Genomic DNA, 15,329 nt, shown 5'->3' with positions numbered 1-15,329 from the left:
CAAACAATAATCCGTATAGTAATTATTGCGGTCTGCCTACAGGAATCCGGGTCTATTCATGTTTAGGTGGGTATTAGGCCCCGATCACACTATGCCGTCGTCAGGCGTGTCTCTATTTTTTCCCCGTAGCACAATATTTTAACAATTATTGCACGCATTTGAAAAAATAAACCACCACGAAGCGCACGCTATGAACGCACCACGAATGCTCCATGTGCGCTCACGATTGCACCACGAAGCGTAGCGCTACGAACGCACCACAAACGCACCATAGACGCGCAACGTTTACTCCACGAAGCGCTATGAACGCACCAAGAAACGCTATGATCGCACAACAAACGTGATGCGTTTGTTGTGCGATCGTAGATCGAAGCACTACGAACGCACAACGAACGCGCTATGAACGCATCACGAAGCGCTACGAACGCGCTACGATTCGCTCCTCGAACGCGCTCAGAACGCACCACAAATCCGCTACGACCGCACGTTATAATTCTTGTGTTGTATCTTCCGCACTAGGCTGTACTATATCTTTCTAGCTAGAACGCAAATAAAACTAACAAATATTGAAACAATTTTAAACTCGTACGACTTTTCCCACGCAACATTCTTAATTTGAATATTACATATTTTTTATTTTTCCTATTTTTTGTGAATATTTTCTTTGGAACTTTGACGTTGGCAGAATTGTTTCTGAACGATACAGCCAAGAGAAAAAAACTTAAAGTACAGGCGCTCTCTAGTATCTCTTACTAGTCTGTGGCGCTCTCGCTCGACCCTCGCGTAGAATGATCGGGGCCTTAAATACTAGGTAGATAGATAACCTAGTCTGCAATTGACCGTACATATGTCTGGATTACCTAGATTATCTCGTCTCACCTAAGTACATACATATTGCCTATCTTACCTACTAATCAAGTAAATATCTACGAGTAAATTGGTCTCTTCTTCTATCGTGTGGGTTGTGAGGTGAATTACCAACCTCATCAACCCTGGTGTCAGGGTTACTATTGAGCCGCCAAAGGCCCCTGACATGACTCATGTAACGACTACGTACTTACATCAGTAAGTAGTTACCGGGACCAACGGCTTAACGTGCCTTCCGAAGCACGGATCGTCTTACTTTCGGACAATCAGGGACACTTTCAGTTCAATTTGTCAACAAAGTGAATGTGACATGGTTCTAATACCCATTCTCGCGGCCGTAAATTGATGTACCAACATTTTTTAAATTGTATTTTTTTCTAACTCGCAGTAGTCGCAGTTTCGAATGCAACAAGAATGATTTGCAATTTACAATTAATTAGTTTTTTTTATTATTTTTTTTAATTATTAGTCAGAGGGGGTGACCTTAGGTCTGCGACTTACCTGGTCCAACGCCTGTCAGTGGCTATGCAACAGGGCAATGCCGCTAGTGTAATGGGTTCGTTTGGACCAGGTCAGATTCAGAACACTTAAATGCCTAGTTGAACGTGACGAAGTTACGTACCGTATGTTTCTGATTATGAGTCTTGATTGTATTTTTATGTTATAATGTTACCAACTGAATAAAGATTTACAATTTGATCACCTGCTATTAGTAGTGACCTTTAAGTATATTTATTATTTTATTTTATGTTTTCTTTTACAATAAGCAAAAATATTATTAAAATAAACTCATATTTCCCTTGGTTTTGCGTAACTTCCGTGAAACTGTGATAGTCTTTTCCGGGAACTCGTGACTTACACACATCTTAGCGTCGGGTTCGAACCCCGACTGTGTCTCTAAACTACTGAATTCGACTTGGTGAGTTTGAATTATGTACAATATAAAGGTCCATACCTAAAAAACTGAGGAGGACCTAGGATTTACATTGACCAAATTGGAGATGTCCTTAGAAAAGGTTTAGTACGATCTACTCTGAACCGGCGTGCGTGTATGACGCGATTGATGAATGTGGAGGAAGCAAGAGAAATGTGTCAGGATCGAAGCAAATGGAATTCTATAGTCTCTGCTTACATAAACATCCTATACGTCCCACTGCTGGGCACAGGCCTCCCCTCAATCAACCGGAGGGGGTATGGAGCATACTCCACCACGCTGCTCCAATGTGGGTTGGTGGAGGTGTTTTTACGGCTAATAGCCGGGACCAACGGCTCTGCTTACCCCGGTGGGAAATAGGCGTGAGTTTATGTATGTAAAGATCCATAACGCTAATGAGTGCAACTTTATCCAGTCAATTAGTGAAGGCTGGTCGTTTGTATTCCATAGCCACACCTAATTACAGAGGGCACTACAACCCACAGACAATTACCTTGTAGACATTATATTCCATATTTATATTTATATATGTTACGGCTAATACCCGAAGTGCGGCTACACCTAGTTTTAGCCGGTTAGAACTAGGTGTAGCCACTTACTCTTGGTTAAACTTAGTTCTAGCCGATTGTTTACGGGTAAAACTAGGTCTAGCCTTCATCATGCCGGCTACAACTAGGTCCAGCCATTCCCTGTTGGATAAAACTAGGTCTACCCGATATCATTCCGGCTAGAACTAGGTCCAAACAATCATTGTTGGATAAAACTTAGATGCGTGTCTCGCCAAGCCTTCCGCCCCGCGTCACACTCTTGATTCATAGCATCTGCAGCAGCGGCGCGAGGTGGAGGGCTTAGCAAGGCACGCGCCTCTGCTGGTTGTGAGCGCCAGGTGCTGGTGATCTACTGCAGGTCTAATAGCGAGTGTGGCTCACAGCGTTCTAACGTTCTATTACCACTATCAATAAGAAACAAAAAAAAATCGAAAGTCGGTTGAAAATATTCCGGTGTCTATACGCACGTATTCTGTAGCCCGCCATTGTCTCCGCTCCCAACAGGGTAGACATGAATTAAACAATAGAAAGTGACCGGAAACACGTCTGATTGGCGGGTCCATCCGACCCCTTTCCCTGAGTCGAGTATGGCTCGTTCGGACCCTGTTTTACACTTTTATTTGATGGTAATGTTACCGGGAACAGCCTCCGTGGTCTAGTGGTTAGAGCGATAGGCTCACGATCTGGAGGTCCGGGTTCGATTCCCGATGGGGACATTGTCGAAATCACTTTGTGAGACTGTCCTTTGTTTGGTAAGTAATTTTCAGGCTTGAATCACCTGATTGTCCAAAAAAGTAAGATGAATCCGTGCTTCGGAGGGCACGTTAAGCTGTTGGTCCCGGCTATTAGCCGTAAAAACACCTCCACCAACCCGCAGTGGAGCAGGGTGGTGGAGTATGCTCCATACCCCCTCCGGTTGATTGAGGGGAGGCCTGTGCCCAGCAGTGGGACGTATATAGGCTGTTTATGTTATGTATGTATGTTACCGGGTACCTAATGAAGGGGTGGGGGGGGTCATCTTTAAGTATTCTTACTGGACTAATTCTTGATGTTCCGTACGCTCCTAAGATTTTGTTTACTTAATACGACTCTCTGTGAGGAGCTCGGTGGCGCAGCGGTAAACGCGTTCAGTCTGCGATTGTTGTAGCAAAACTAAATTATTAATTATTCATTCACCTTATTCTAGATTACCGGATAACGTTTGTTGTAACTTAGTTACGCATAGTTTCACTTGTCTTCATAGTAATAATAATATTTGTGACTGTAAACCTATCGAAAGAGTACCATTTGTGACCTATTTGGGTATGAGAGTGGACGAGCATTTTGCTTGGACTTACCACATAGATTATATATGTAATAAGTTAAGAATACTACTTGATAAATTCTATCATCTCAGATTTAAAGTTCCTACTAATATACTAAAATGTATGTATATGGCTTTGGTTGACACGATAGTGTCCTATGGGCTGGATTGCTATGGTTTAACCTTTAAGTCACATATAAATAAAATAGAATCACTTCAAATAAGATTTCTCAAATTACTAGTCAGTAGGAAAACAAAAAATAAGTGTAATGGAAATTATACAACACTATTTAAGATTTGTAATGTACTTCCTGTTAGTCTAAAGCACACCTATTTATTAATATTAAATGACCATAGCAATCCAGACCATAGAGAACTTGTTGAGCATGGCCAGTGTACGCGGACGATGTCGACGGGCAGGTATGTTGTACCACGAGTCAACAACTACTTCGGTGACAGAACACTTCGTAAACGCATACCGTATCTGTACAACATGCTGCCGGTCGAAATACGTCAGGAGTGCAATATAAATAAATTTAGAAAATCTTTATTTAAACATCTCATGCAAAAGATCTCTTAGCTGTAAGTTAACTTTAAGTATCTTAAACATAATAACATTAAGCGAACTCCACTCCCACAGACAAACCGAGGAATTGGTTTTGTGGGGTTTTTATTGTACTTACCCATATTTTCTGTATTTCTCATGAAAAATAAACATTTTACTTTTACTACATACGATGGGTGACCACAAAAAAAAAGTTTTCGTCTCGAGCTCCTCCGTGCTTCGGAAGGCACGTTAAGCCGTTGGTCCCGGCTGCATTAGCTGTCGTTAATAACCATCAATCCGCACTGGGCCCGCGTGATGGTTTAAGGCCCGATCTCCCTATCCATCCATAGGGAAGGCCCGTGCCCCAGCAGTGGGGACGTTAATGGGCTAGTGATGATGATAATAGCATCACGCCTGTATCCCGGAAGGGGTAGGCAGAGGTGTATAGTACATACATACATCCACTCTTAGCCTGCTATGTTTAAGTCCCTTGTAGTTGCAATAGCGAGACTATTGCCATTAACCGGGCACAGATCCTGGAAACCACGTCATATCAATTATCCAGGCCGGGGTTCAAACCCGTGACGACGGATTAGACTATATTGTAAGCATCTTATATCTTAACTGATTTTTTTAATTCCTCACAAAAATAATATCTCGTATTGACAAGCCACAACTCACAATCATAAGTAGCATACACAAAATACACGCCCCTAATCCTTTATAGGGTGGGCAGAGCTACAAGTAATAATATAGAAACAAAATGAGAATAACTTAAACCTTGTAAAGAAACGTCTCGGTTGACGAGAAATAACAGTAAGTAACCGTAAGTAGGTTAAGTAACAAGTAGTGACCACAAGGGTCGTGCGACAGGTTAACTCGTCGGTTAGTGACAGTTTAACTGAGGTTTAAGTTAACTGGTAGCTGGTATCGCGATTATGTTCCATCTCTTTGTCATGTTCATCTTCTAAGCATAAATTATAATGTGCGATAGATACTAATTATATAATTTTAAGTTTCCTTTGGCAAACTATGCGCCAATATCACATGTACCCTTGTTTTTACGGTTTCCCAAGATACAGGCTCCGCCTAGTTTGGGAACCTCTGTTCATAAACTGCCTACGTATATATAGGCAGTAGACGTATATACGTCCCACTGCTGGGCACAGGCCTCCCCTCAATCAACCGGAGGGGGTATGGAGCATACTCCACCACGCTACTCCACTGCGGGTTGGTGCAGGTGTTTTTACGGCTAATAGCCGGGACCAACGGCTTAACGTGCCCTCCGAAGCACGGAACCTCTGTTCATTTGGATATATTTTTAATATAAGTACCCATCCTATTTTATGTGCCTCATTGTATTGTTTTCTGGTAATAAAAACATTTTTCATTTTCATACTACCACAAACAGACTACACAATACACATTCATAATATAATTCCTACTTATATGTTCTATGAATTCGTATTTGTTTATATTAGGTGCTTACTATATTTGCTTACTGTTTATACCTGCATTAATTACTAATTGTGCGGGACACGGGTTTATCTTAAGATGCACCTAAGCGTCCTTTACACAAACTGTAGGGTGGTTCGCCGTAGAAGAAATACCACCGGTTACAACTCACGGTTTATTTACTATAAATTACACTGTTTAACAAGTTTGCTAATTATCAAAATGCACAGTTCGCCACTATTAAACACACTCGCCGTAATAAAAACTATTCGCAAAAGTTCACACAAAAATAATTAGATTGACTCGCTCACTCACTCACTCGAAAGTTCGATAGTGTCACAACACTAAGCGGATAGCAGATTCTTCAGTCCACTGATATGATTACGCGAGCCTTTTTTACGGAATATGTCACTGTTAAATCACAAAACTTCACTATGCAATATTTCACGGTTCACTGACACTGTAGAATTTACGGAATTTACTTTACGGAAAAATCACCACTATTATACTGCACTATAATAACACGGTAGGTACTTACGAACGCGACGGAAAATAAACGGACAGAAATTCACTTTGAAACCGGGCACTGAACTATATCACACACTATTTCACTGTAATACTGCACTGGAACTCACTATTCGTACTGCTTCGATTCTGCTTTGATCTGTTTCTTCTTCGGAAGAGAACTGAACTGAACTGTCGCCGGCGGGCCGCTCGCCCTTATATATGCGCCGGTAATATGTACTAGTAATTTCTAGGTCCCTCTAGAATCATCGATATACTCGTCGTCGTCCGTAGAATTTTCTAGTTGCCAACCCTGACTGCTCCTGCCCTCTATTGTCGAGTAGCAGAATTAAGGAGTGAGCGAGAGGGAGATATAAATGAGCAGAGCAGACATATATTTGACAGATGACAGCAATCTTTGGCTTCTCGATAACAGATGGCGCTACTGAATTATTTATCGATATTTCCAAACAGATTCGTAATGGTGGCGGTGTTCCTTATTTTTGTCCTGTGAATGGTGCCCGTTTATCTGTCATCTGTCATTCTATAATTGTCAATTTTGACGTTTAACATATGTTTTTCGGCGTTTCATATTCGATATTTGTTTACGAGTTTTTCTATATGATTTCATTACTGTTGCTGCTGTAATCTTTTCGGTTGTCGCGTACATACTCCCGCCGTGCGGCGGCGGACGCGGCGCCGCATAAACTCCGGTGAAGCGACAACCGATACTTCTTCGTTGGTTGCTGTAGGGCGTATCGCTATCTCTGTCCGTCTTTTCTGTATGCCACCTGTAGTCTGTATTGTTGCAGCACGCACTTTGCCATCTGTTTCTATAATCATTTCGGTATTTCGACGTAACGACCGATCTACTGTATTTCGAATTTTCAGTGATATCCCTTAACCATAATGCTCCCGCCGGTGTAGAAGCTGCAGAATCTCGATGATTTTTCGGACGTACTGTGTTGCGGTGAGGGTATTTTCTCGGAATCGGTGCGGTATACGATGTACCCTCCCGCCGGTTTTCATGCCTCGGCATGCGTGACATGTCGCGGTATTCTTCTTTCCTCATTTTCATTTCTGCCTTCTTGGAGGCTACTGTTTCAACCCGGTTTCTCATTTCTTTCCTATAACTGTTTTTCGGAGCTGTATCTCTTTTTTCCTTTTTCTCACTGTACTGTTGGCGCTTCTTGGCCTGGTCGAAGTCATTCGTTAGCGACGGATTATACTCTTTCCGGCACGATACTGTTTCTTTCGGTTTATCGACGGTTTTCTTTCGGTATACACGTTCTTTCATTTCTGTGCGTGGCATTTTCGGCATAACTGTCGGTGTCTGTCTTCTAACTTCATTATTCTGTTTTTCCACGGATCGGTAGCTGTTGACTCGATGTATCGGTCTTCTATTCTTCACACCATGCAAGACCCAACCCAGCGGTGTTCTCGATGCAGCAGGCTGGTCGGTGTCTCCTCTTCGAACTTCATCGGCGATGAGAAGTTGCCAATTATCTTGGCCAATCAAAACTGTCGGTTTTGCTGCCCCGTACTTTAATCTATTTCGGATATCTCGAAGGTGTTCGCAAAGCTGTATGTCTTCTTCACTTACTGTCTGTGGCGCCAGATGAAGTCGCTGTATGGTACGAGCCTTGACCTCGTACTCTTCGTCTTGCCCTTGTAGCCCGATGGTGACGCGTCTCGATGCGGTGTTCATTACTCTTGTTCCGGCTATGGCCTCTAGTCGCAACGAATCGACGGGACCTTCGGCTCCAATCTTATCGGCTATTTCGGAATCAATCAATGTTACAGTTGACCCGTCGTCTAGCAGCGCGAAGGTGTCTATATAACCTTTAAAGCCGGACACTCGGACTGGCAGGATCTTTAGTAAGGTGTTCGATATCGGCGATGCTGTAGAAGTAACTATTTCCTGTTTCGACTTTTTGTCTTCGTCTGCGGTCTCTTCTGTAGTCTTCTTGTTGTAGTGAAGTAACGGATGATGTGTACGAGGACAGTTATCTACTCCACATCGGAGTGTTCTGCACGTATGTGCTACTGTACTAAGTTGGAGGCAACGGAAGCATAAACGGTGTTCTTTAGCCAAGCTCCATCGTGTGTCGCTGTTTCCATGCTTGAAACTATAGCAGTCTGAAGTCTTGTGATTATCTTTCTTACAAATTAGGCAACTTGGCTGTCTGTGTTCATTTCTCGCATTGGTCTCTCTATAATTGTTGTACTGTTGGCTGCCTATGTTGAAGGTGCGATGGGGTTGACGTCTTTGACCTCCAAACGCCTCTTGGTTCTCGATTGATTCTGGCGGTGCGAACTTACCGCAGCGTTCGGCTTCACGATTTATAAATCTGTTAAATTTGACCAAATCTGGTTCTTCATCGGACTGTTCGGTAACGAAGTCGAACCACCTGTACCGGAGCACTGGAGTCAGTTTCTCCACTAGTGACTTGACTATTTCGGGGTTGTACAGGTAGTGAATACGTTTCAGTACCTGAAGAGTTGCCACGCTGTTCTGGACTTTGCTGGCGAACTGGCATATATCTTTCGGAGCATCGGTAGTTCGCTGAAGGTTTCGTAGGCGATCCAATTCGGAGAGCGCGATCGAATCTGGTCGGCCAAATCTGGTTTCTAGTGTTTTCAAAATCTCTTCGGGTTTCGCGTTCGCTATCAATAAACAATTCACTGCTTCACGAGCTTTCCCCTTCAGCGATCGACGGAGGCGCGCAGTATTTTCTATGTCGGTGAAGTAGCCCGCTGTTTCGGTATATGCGGCACTGTAGGCGAGCCACTCTTGATGCGCACCATTGAAAAACGGTAGCTCTCCGATGTACTTTGGTACTGTTGCTGGGTGCCCGGAACGTGCGGCCAGTGCAATGGCTGCAGCGAGTTCACTTATGTTTATATTCTTTTCTTCCGTCTTCGGTATCTTCTCTTCGGGCGGCGAATATGCGGCTGACGGTTCATTGACCTTTTTCTCGATGTATTCGGCACGTTGGCTGTTGGGGACATCATGGGGCGCGGCGGATTCTCGGAATTTTGTCGGTGCCACCACCGGTGCGGAAGAGGTCGCGATGCCCAATGCGGCTGAACGGAGAGTCGGTAGTACGTCTGTCGGTGCCTCCATGTTCCTTTTAGTCGGCTGTAATACGGCGGGTTTCTGTTTCTCGGTGTCCCCTTGAAGTTCCAGCCACTGTTCTACCCTTTGATGGGTTTCTATTTCTTCCATCTGCGAATCGAGCTCTTCATTTTCCGATTCTTCGGCTTCAATTGCGCGGAGGCGTGCAATGGCCATCTCATATTTAGCGCGAGCCACTTCTTCCCAGGCTTGTGCAAGTCTTTGTGATTTGCCAGATTTTCTCGATGACGGTGGTTTTCGGATGCTTGTAGACTTGACGGCGGGCTCGGCTAACGGTAGCTGTACTAAGCTTTCAGTAGGTACCTGCATTTCTTCCAATTTCGGTTCCGTGGGTTCAGTCGGTACATTAACATCAGGTACCTGTCGGCGAGTGGCTTCCGATTGCGATCTGGTAACCGGCATCTTCCAGATTCTTCCTTACGACGATCCGGCTCGAAGGACCACTATGTGCGGGACACGGGTTTATCTTAAGATGCACCTAAGCGTCCTTTACACAAACTGTAGGGTGGTTCGCCGTAGAAGAAATACCACCGGTTACAACTCACGGTTTATTTACTATAAATTACACTGTTTAACAAGTTTGCTAATTATCAAAATGCACAGTTCGCCACTATTAAACACACTCGCCGTAATAAAAACTATTCGCAAAAGTTCACACAAAAATAATTAGATTGACTCGCTCACTCACTCACTCGAAAGTTCGATAGTGTCACAACACTAAGCGGATAGCAGATTCTTCAGTCCACTGATATGATTACGCGAGCCTTTTTTACGGAATATGTCACTGTTAAATCACAAAACTTCACTATGCAATATTTCACGGTTCACTGACACTGTAGAATTTACGGAATTTACTTTACGGAAAAATCACCACTATTATACTGCACTATAATAACACGGTAGGTACTTACGAACGCGACGGAAAATAAACGGACAGAAATTCACTTTGAAACCGGGCACTGAACTATATCACACACTATTTCACTGTAATACTGCACTGGAACTCACTATTCGTACTGCTTCGATTCTGCTTTGATCTGTTTCTTCTTCGGAAGAGAACTGAACTGAACTGTCGCCGGCGGGCCGCTCGCCCTTATATATGCGCCGGTAATATGTACTAGTAATTTCTAGGTCCCTCTAGAATCATCGATATACTCGTCGTCGTCCGTAGAATTTTCTAGTTGCCAACCCTGACTGCTCCTGCCCTCTATTGTCGAGTAGCAGAATTAAGGAGTGAGCGAGAGGGAGATATAAATGAGCAGAGCAGACATATATTTGACAGATGACAGCAATCTTTGGCTTCTCGATAACAGATGGCGCTACTGAATTATTTATCGATATTTCCAAACAGATTCGTAATGGTGGCGGTGTTCCTTATTTTTGTCCTGTGAATGGTGCCCGTTTATCTGTCATCTGTCATTCTATAATTGTCAATTTTGACGTTTAACATATGTTTTTCGGCGTTTCATATTCGATATTTGTTTACGAGTTTTTCTATATGATTTCATTACTGTTGCTGCTGTAATCTTTTCGGTTGTCGCGTACACTAATATAATACTAACATTAAGTATTTAAGTATAAGTATTTGTGATAATATTTGTTTATGTACTTACACTTAAATTCTATTTAAGTAATTTGGTAATATTTACTAAGAAGATAATTATTTATAAAGAAGTTTAAGTGGTAGGAAGGTTGAGTAGTTTTGGCCTTTCATAGACAAGAATGGAGATAGCTACACTGATAAGAGCGTGGCTTTTAAATTAGTGTTGCCAAGATGACAGCAATATTTAACTTCCCAAGTTCCATACTAAACCAATAAAAAAGACACAGTTTTTACTTTAGTGTAAAATTGGAAAGAGTTTGTTTGCTCTATGAACAATCTCCGGGGAATAGGGTCTATTGAAAAAGCTCAGCTGGGAGAAAATTGAAAGGAAAAAAAAACACGTCTCGACCAATAAGAGTGACGCGTGTAGGGTTCCGTACGAGATCCTCTATTGTAAGGGCTTAATTTACATAGAATTTATTGAGTATAAAAATACAGATAGACAAACGGAAAGCGCTGGTTTAGGAATCAGAAATCAGAATCATTTATTCAACGTAATTATCATGGATAAACTTGTTGGAGCTCAATGTAACATTTTTGAATTTACGTCATTTCGCAAGGTGTTATGGCTGAGGAGAAGAAATGACAAGAAACTGCAACAGCAACACATCTTTCAACCCTTTCACGGACAGAGATCATTGATGGATCATTGATGGTTCATAATATGTAATATGACGTCTTTAGACGTTCTGTCCTTGAAAGTGTTAAATCAATGAGGGTTCGAATCCTGGTACCGGATTTGCATCAATGAACAGTTGGCTCGGCTATTATAGACGGTGGTACAGCCCACCACCTATCACGTTAGCGTAACAGAAAGCTCGGTGAGGTGTGGGTACTTAGTTCATCTTACTGTGGATGTACCTCTGACTACCCTTTTCTTTTGTGAGCTTCTGTTAGGTGCTGGCTCCAGGGGCCTGTTTAATAATACTTACAATTGTAAATTACAATGACAATTGGATGTACATTGCGGAGTGTGTGATCATAAATATTTTGCAGTTTCAAATTAGCTACGTAATGAACACGAAATTGTCGTTGTAATTTACAATTGTAAGTTTTATTAAACAGGCCCCTGTACACATCATCTAATTTTTTATTTTAAGTTATACCTGTCATTTTCTTATCCGCAGAAAACAAAAGGAACGGGTAATCGACAGGCATAAAATTTATGGAACACACGTTAATTTTAGACAGCAATTAAAACAACTCTCATAATTTTACATTGGCAAATAACCAGACAGAATCAAGTTGACAGCACACGGCAAACGGGTTGCATATCACTGAGATGCCTTTTTGATTCGCGATTCATTCATTTTAAAATTAGTAGCTGTCAAACTTCCTCCCCTTTTTTTTCAGCGAATAAGAAAATGACAGGAATAACTTAAAATAAAATTAGGAGGTGTCAGCAGGACAGGGCCCATGTTAACTTAAAATTTGCTCTCTTCACCATCTCCCTAGCATTATCCCGTTTTTCACAGTGTCCGCTTACCTACCTTGAAGATTTGACAGGTCCGGTTTTTTACAGAAGCGACTGCCTGTCTGACCTTCCAACCCGCGAAGGGAAAACCAGCCCAATTCAGGTTAGGTGACATACCTCCGCAACACATTTCTCGGGTATGTGGGTTTCCTCGCGATGTTTTTTCCTTCACCGCTGAGCACGTAATAAAATCATTTATGATGCAAACATAAATTCGAAAACAAATTCGACAATCATTGGTTTAGGCCTGTGCTGGATTCGAACCTGCGACCTCTAAATAAGAGGCAACTATGGCACTATAAGGCGACGATAAACCTGAGTATATACATTGACCTGTAAAACTAAGTACTTATTAAATTTTTACAGGTTAGGTCACATACGTCCGAAAATGCATTTCTCGGTAATGTGGGTTTCCTCACGATGTTTTCCTTTACCGCTGAGCACGTGATAATTTATGATTCAAACATGAATTGGAAAAGTCGTGGAATATTTCGGAGATGTAATACGGGATTCTATAGGGACATCTCGTGTTCAGACAGAGACAGACATCGACGTCCTATTGAGAACTGGCGGGTATTATTCAGAGGGAAGATATTACTCAAATGTTATAATGAAATCCGAGAATAGTTGGTTGGTATCTACGTCTACAAGTTTGACAGCTGTCGAGTATTGTTGCTCTACAAAAGCAGCGTATTTTATTATTAAACTCTTTATTGTACACAATAATAAAATAATGACAAAAAAAGAACAAAAATAGGTAACTGGAGTTATCTCTAAAAGAGATGTCTTCCAACCAACCCCGCGTGGTTTGAGAGGCGTGGTGTGGTTTATTCAGAATCAGAATCATTTATTCAACGTACTTAACTATCATGGATAAACTTGTTGAAGGTGTTATGGTTGTGTGCAATTGCGTTCCCGTATCCCCGCCACACGGCGACAAGGAGGAACACCGTTGGGTTTTAGTGGGTATACCGAGTGGCGACACCCGGGGAGTCCCACATAACCACGTCGCCTCCCGGGCGGCGTGGTATTCGTAACGCATTTCCCAACGTAAAAATGACAAGAAACTGCAACGGCAACACATGTTTTAAATCTATACATGAGTCTTTGACACGTTTGTGTGAAATATGTTTTGTATTATGAGGGGGTCAAAAGTGGCTCCAAATGGTTCGTGAATTTAGTGTATTAACTTGTTGAAATGTATTAACACGGTGCTGCTCGCCAGTTCTGTTACTTGAACTTGGCTTCACATGCTACCGCGTGTCTAGATGTAGGAATACATTAACCACCTTACGAATAATGAAAACCAGGGATGAACGTGGGTTTAAGTAAGAGAAGTATGTCAGGATCGAAGTTTCTACGACATGTTGAGTAGCTATTTTGTTAGATATTTAGTTATGACCAGTCTAGCGAGAAGCTATAAATTATAAAACGTAATTGAAGGGGTAATGAATCACAAATAGGAGCGAGTATTAATAAATTTAATAGATTTCTATGATTTATTTAGAAGGAGCAAAGAAAGCGAACGAGGAGCGCGCATAATCGCGTGGTAACGCCGAAGCCGCGTAAGTGCGCCGAGTCGCGGGGGTCAAACGATGCGTACAATTAGTACCGTGCGCAGAGCAGACCTGAAACTAAGCGTGGCCAAAATCGGAACTAACACTGTATCCTATGAAGATGTCATTTTTGACAGTTGTTTTGACAGTTGGAGAATAATATGGAAACCTGTCAATGTCATACACACGCCAAAAGATCCTCAATTATGCAACCTATTGCCAAAACCTAAAAAAAGATCTTCAATAAAATTCTTGATTAATGGTTTCTGTGTGATCACAATTCTGCGAGTGTCACGTAATGATGGAAATACACGATAGGGTATCGTGGAAAAAGACTTAGTTCGGTGTTAATTCAAGTTATTGTCTTTTTTGCAAGGTGCTTGTCTGTCACTTTAATTTGACATTGACTTTTGACCAAACACTACGACACGTAAGAATGTGATGAGTCGATGAATTTCTTTTGTCATAAAATTTTATAAACCAAATAATTATTTTTTGTTGATGATTCAGTAACAACCCAGACACCAGGGTTGATGGAGTTGGTAATCCACCTCACAATCAAGACGAAACAAGAAGATAAACCAAAGAGGATTTTTTATAATGAGAAGGGAGACAACAGGCACAACGTTATTTCTTTTTTATTTTTTGTATTGTTTTGCCGTAAATGGCATTAACTATTTGGTTAGACAAGTACAAAATATATTTGTTACTTCCATGTCTATATTTCATGACAATAGAAGTAATAATTGTGTTGCTGTCAGTACAGGTTGGAATAGTTCGTGATTCGTGACACGCAGCCGGAGAATTTGCTGTGAAATGATGATTCAGAGCATCCATACGAGATTAGGTTATAAACGAACGACAAAGTCAAAGAGGAGATTATTACAAGTTTCAAGACTGTGTCATCGTACTTTTTATAATTTTTGGTTTGCGTTTGACCACAACCTCACGTTTTTGCGCAGCTAACAAGATACCACTATCGTGTCCCAATGAGATTTTTAAGAGATTTAAAAGATGTGTTGCTGTGTGTTATAAAGCTTTTCTTTATTATATTTCAATGATTATTATTACTAAATACAATGTTAATAAAATATATAACATAGTCAAATTAAAAACCAATAAAAACAATAAGTCAAAGTTGTTGTTGAGTATAAGTCAAAGTTGTCAAAGTGTTGCTGTTGCAGTTTCTGGTCATTTCTACTCCTCAGCACGCAGAAATAACGTAAATGCAAAATGTTAAATTGACCTTCAACAAGTTTATCTAAAATAATTACGCGGAATAAATGATTCTGATTCAGTGATGAACAATACAATGAGATATCTCCTTTCGTGTAGGTAATGAGGTGGACCAACCCCGTCAACCCTGGTGTCAGAGTCATTTTTGAGCCGCCGAAGGCCC

At 41.6% G+C, this 15,329-nt stretch overlaps 1 protein-coding gene across 2 annotated transcripts in view; it reads left to right on the top strand.

The window, feature by feature from the left end:
• LOC126371433 (uncharacterized) overlaps positions 1-15,329 on the top strand; it is a 335,692-nt gene that overhangs the window by 83,498 nt on the left and 236,865 nt on the right. The gene's annotated exons all lie outside the window — the stretch shown is intronic.

The sequence above is a fragment of the Pectinophora gossypiella genome, chromosome 12 (assembly GCF_024362695.1).
Source record: "Pectinophora gossypiella chromosome 12, ilPecGoss1.1, whole genome shotgun sequence".
Taxonomy (NCBI): Eukaryota; Metazoa; Arthropoda; class Insecta; order Lepidoptera; family Gelechiidae; genus Pectinophora; species Pectinophora gossypiella.
Note: the sequence above shows the minus strand (reverse complement) of the source record. Positions and strands in the feature narration are given on the sequence as shown.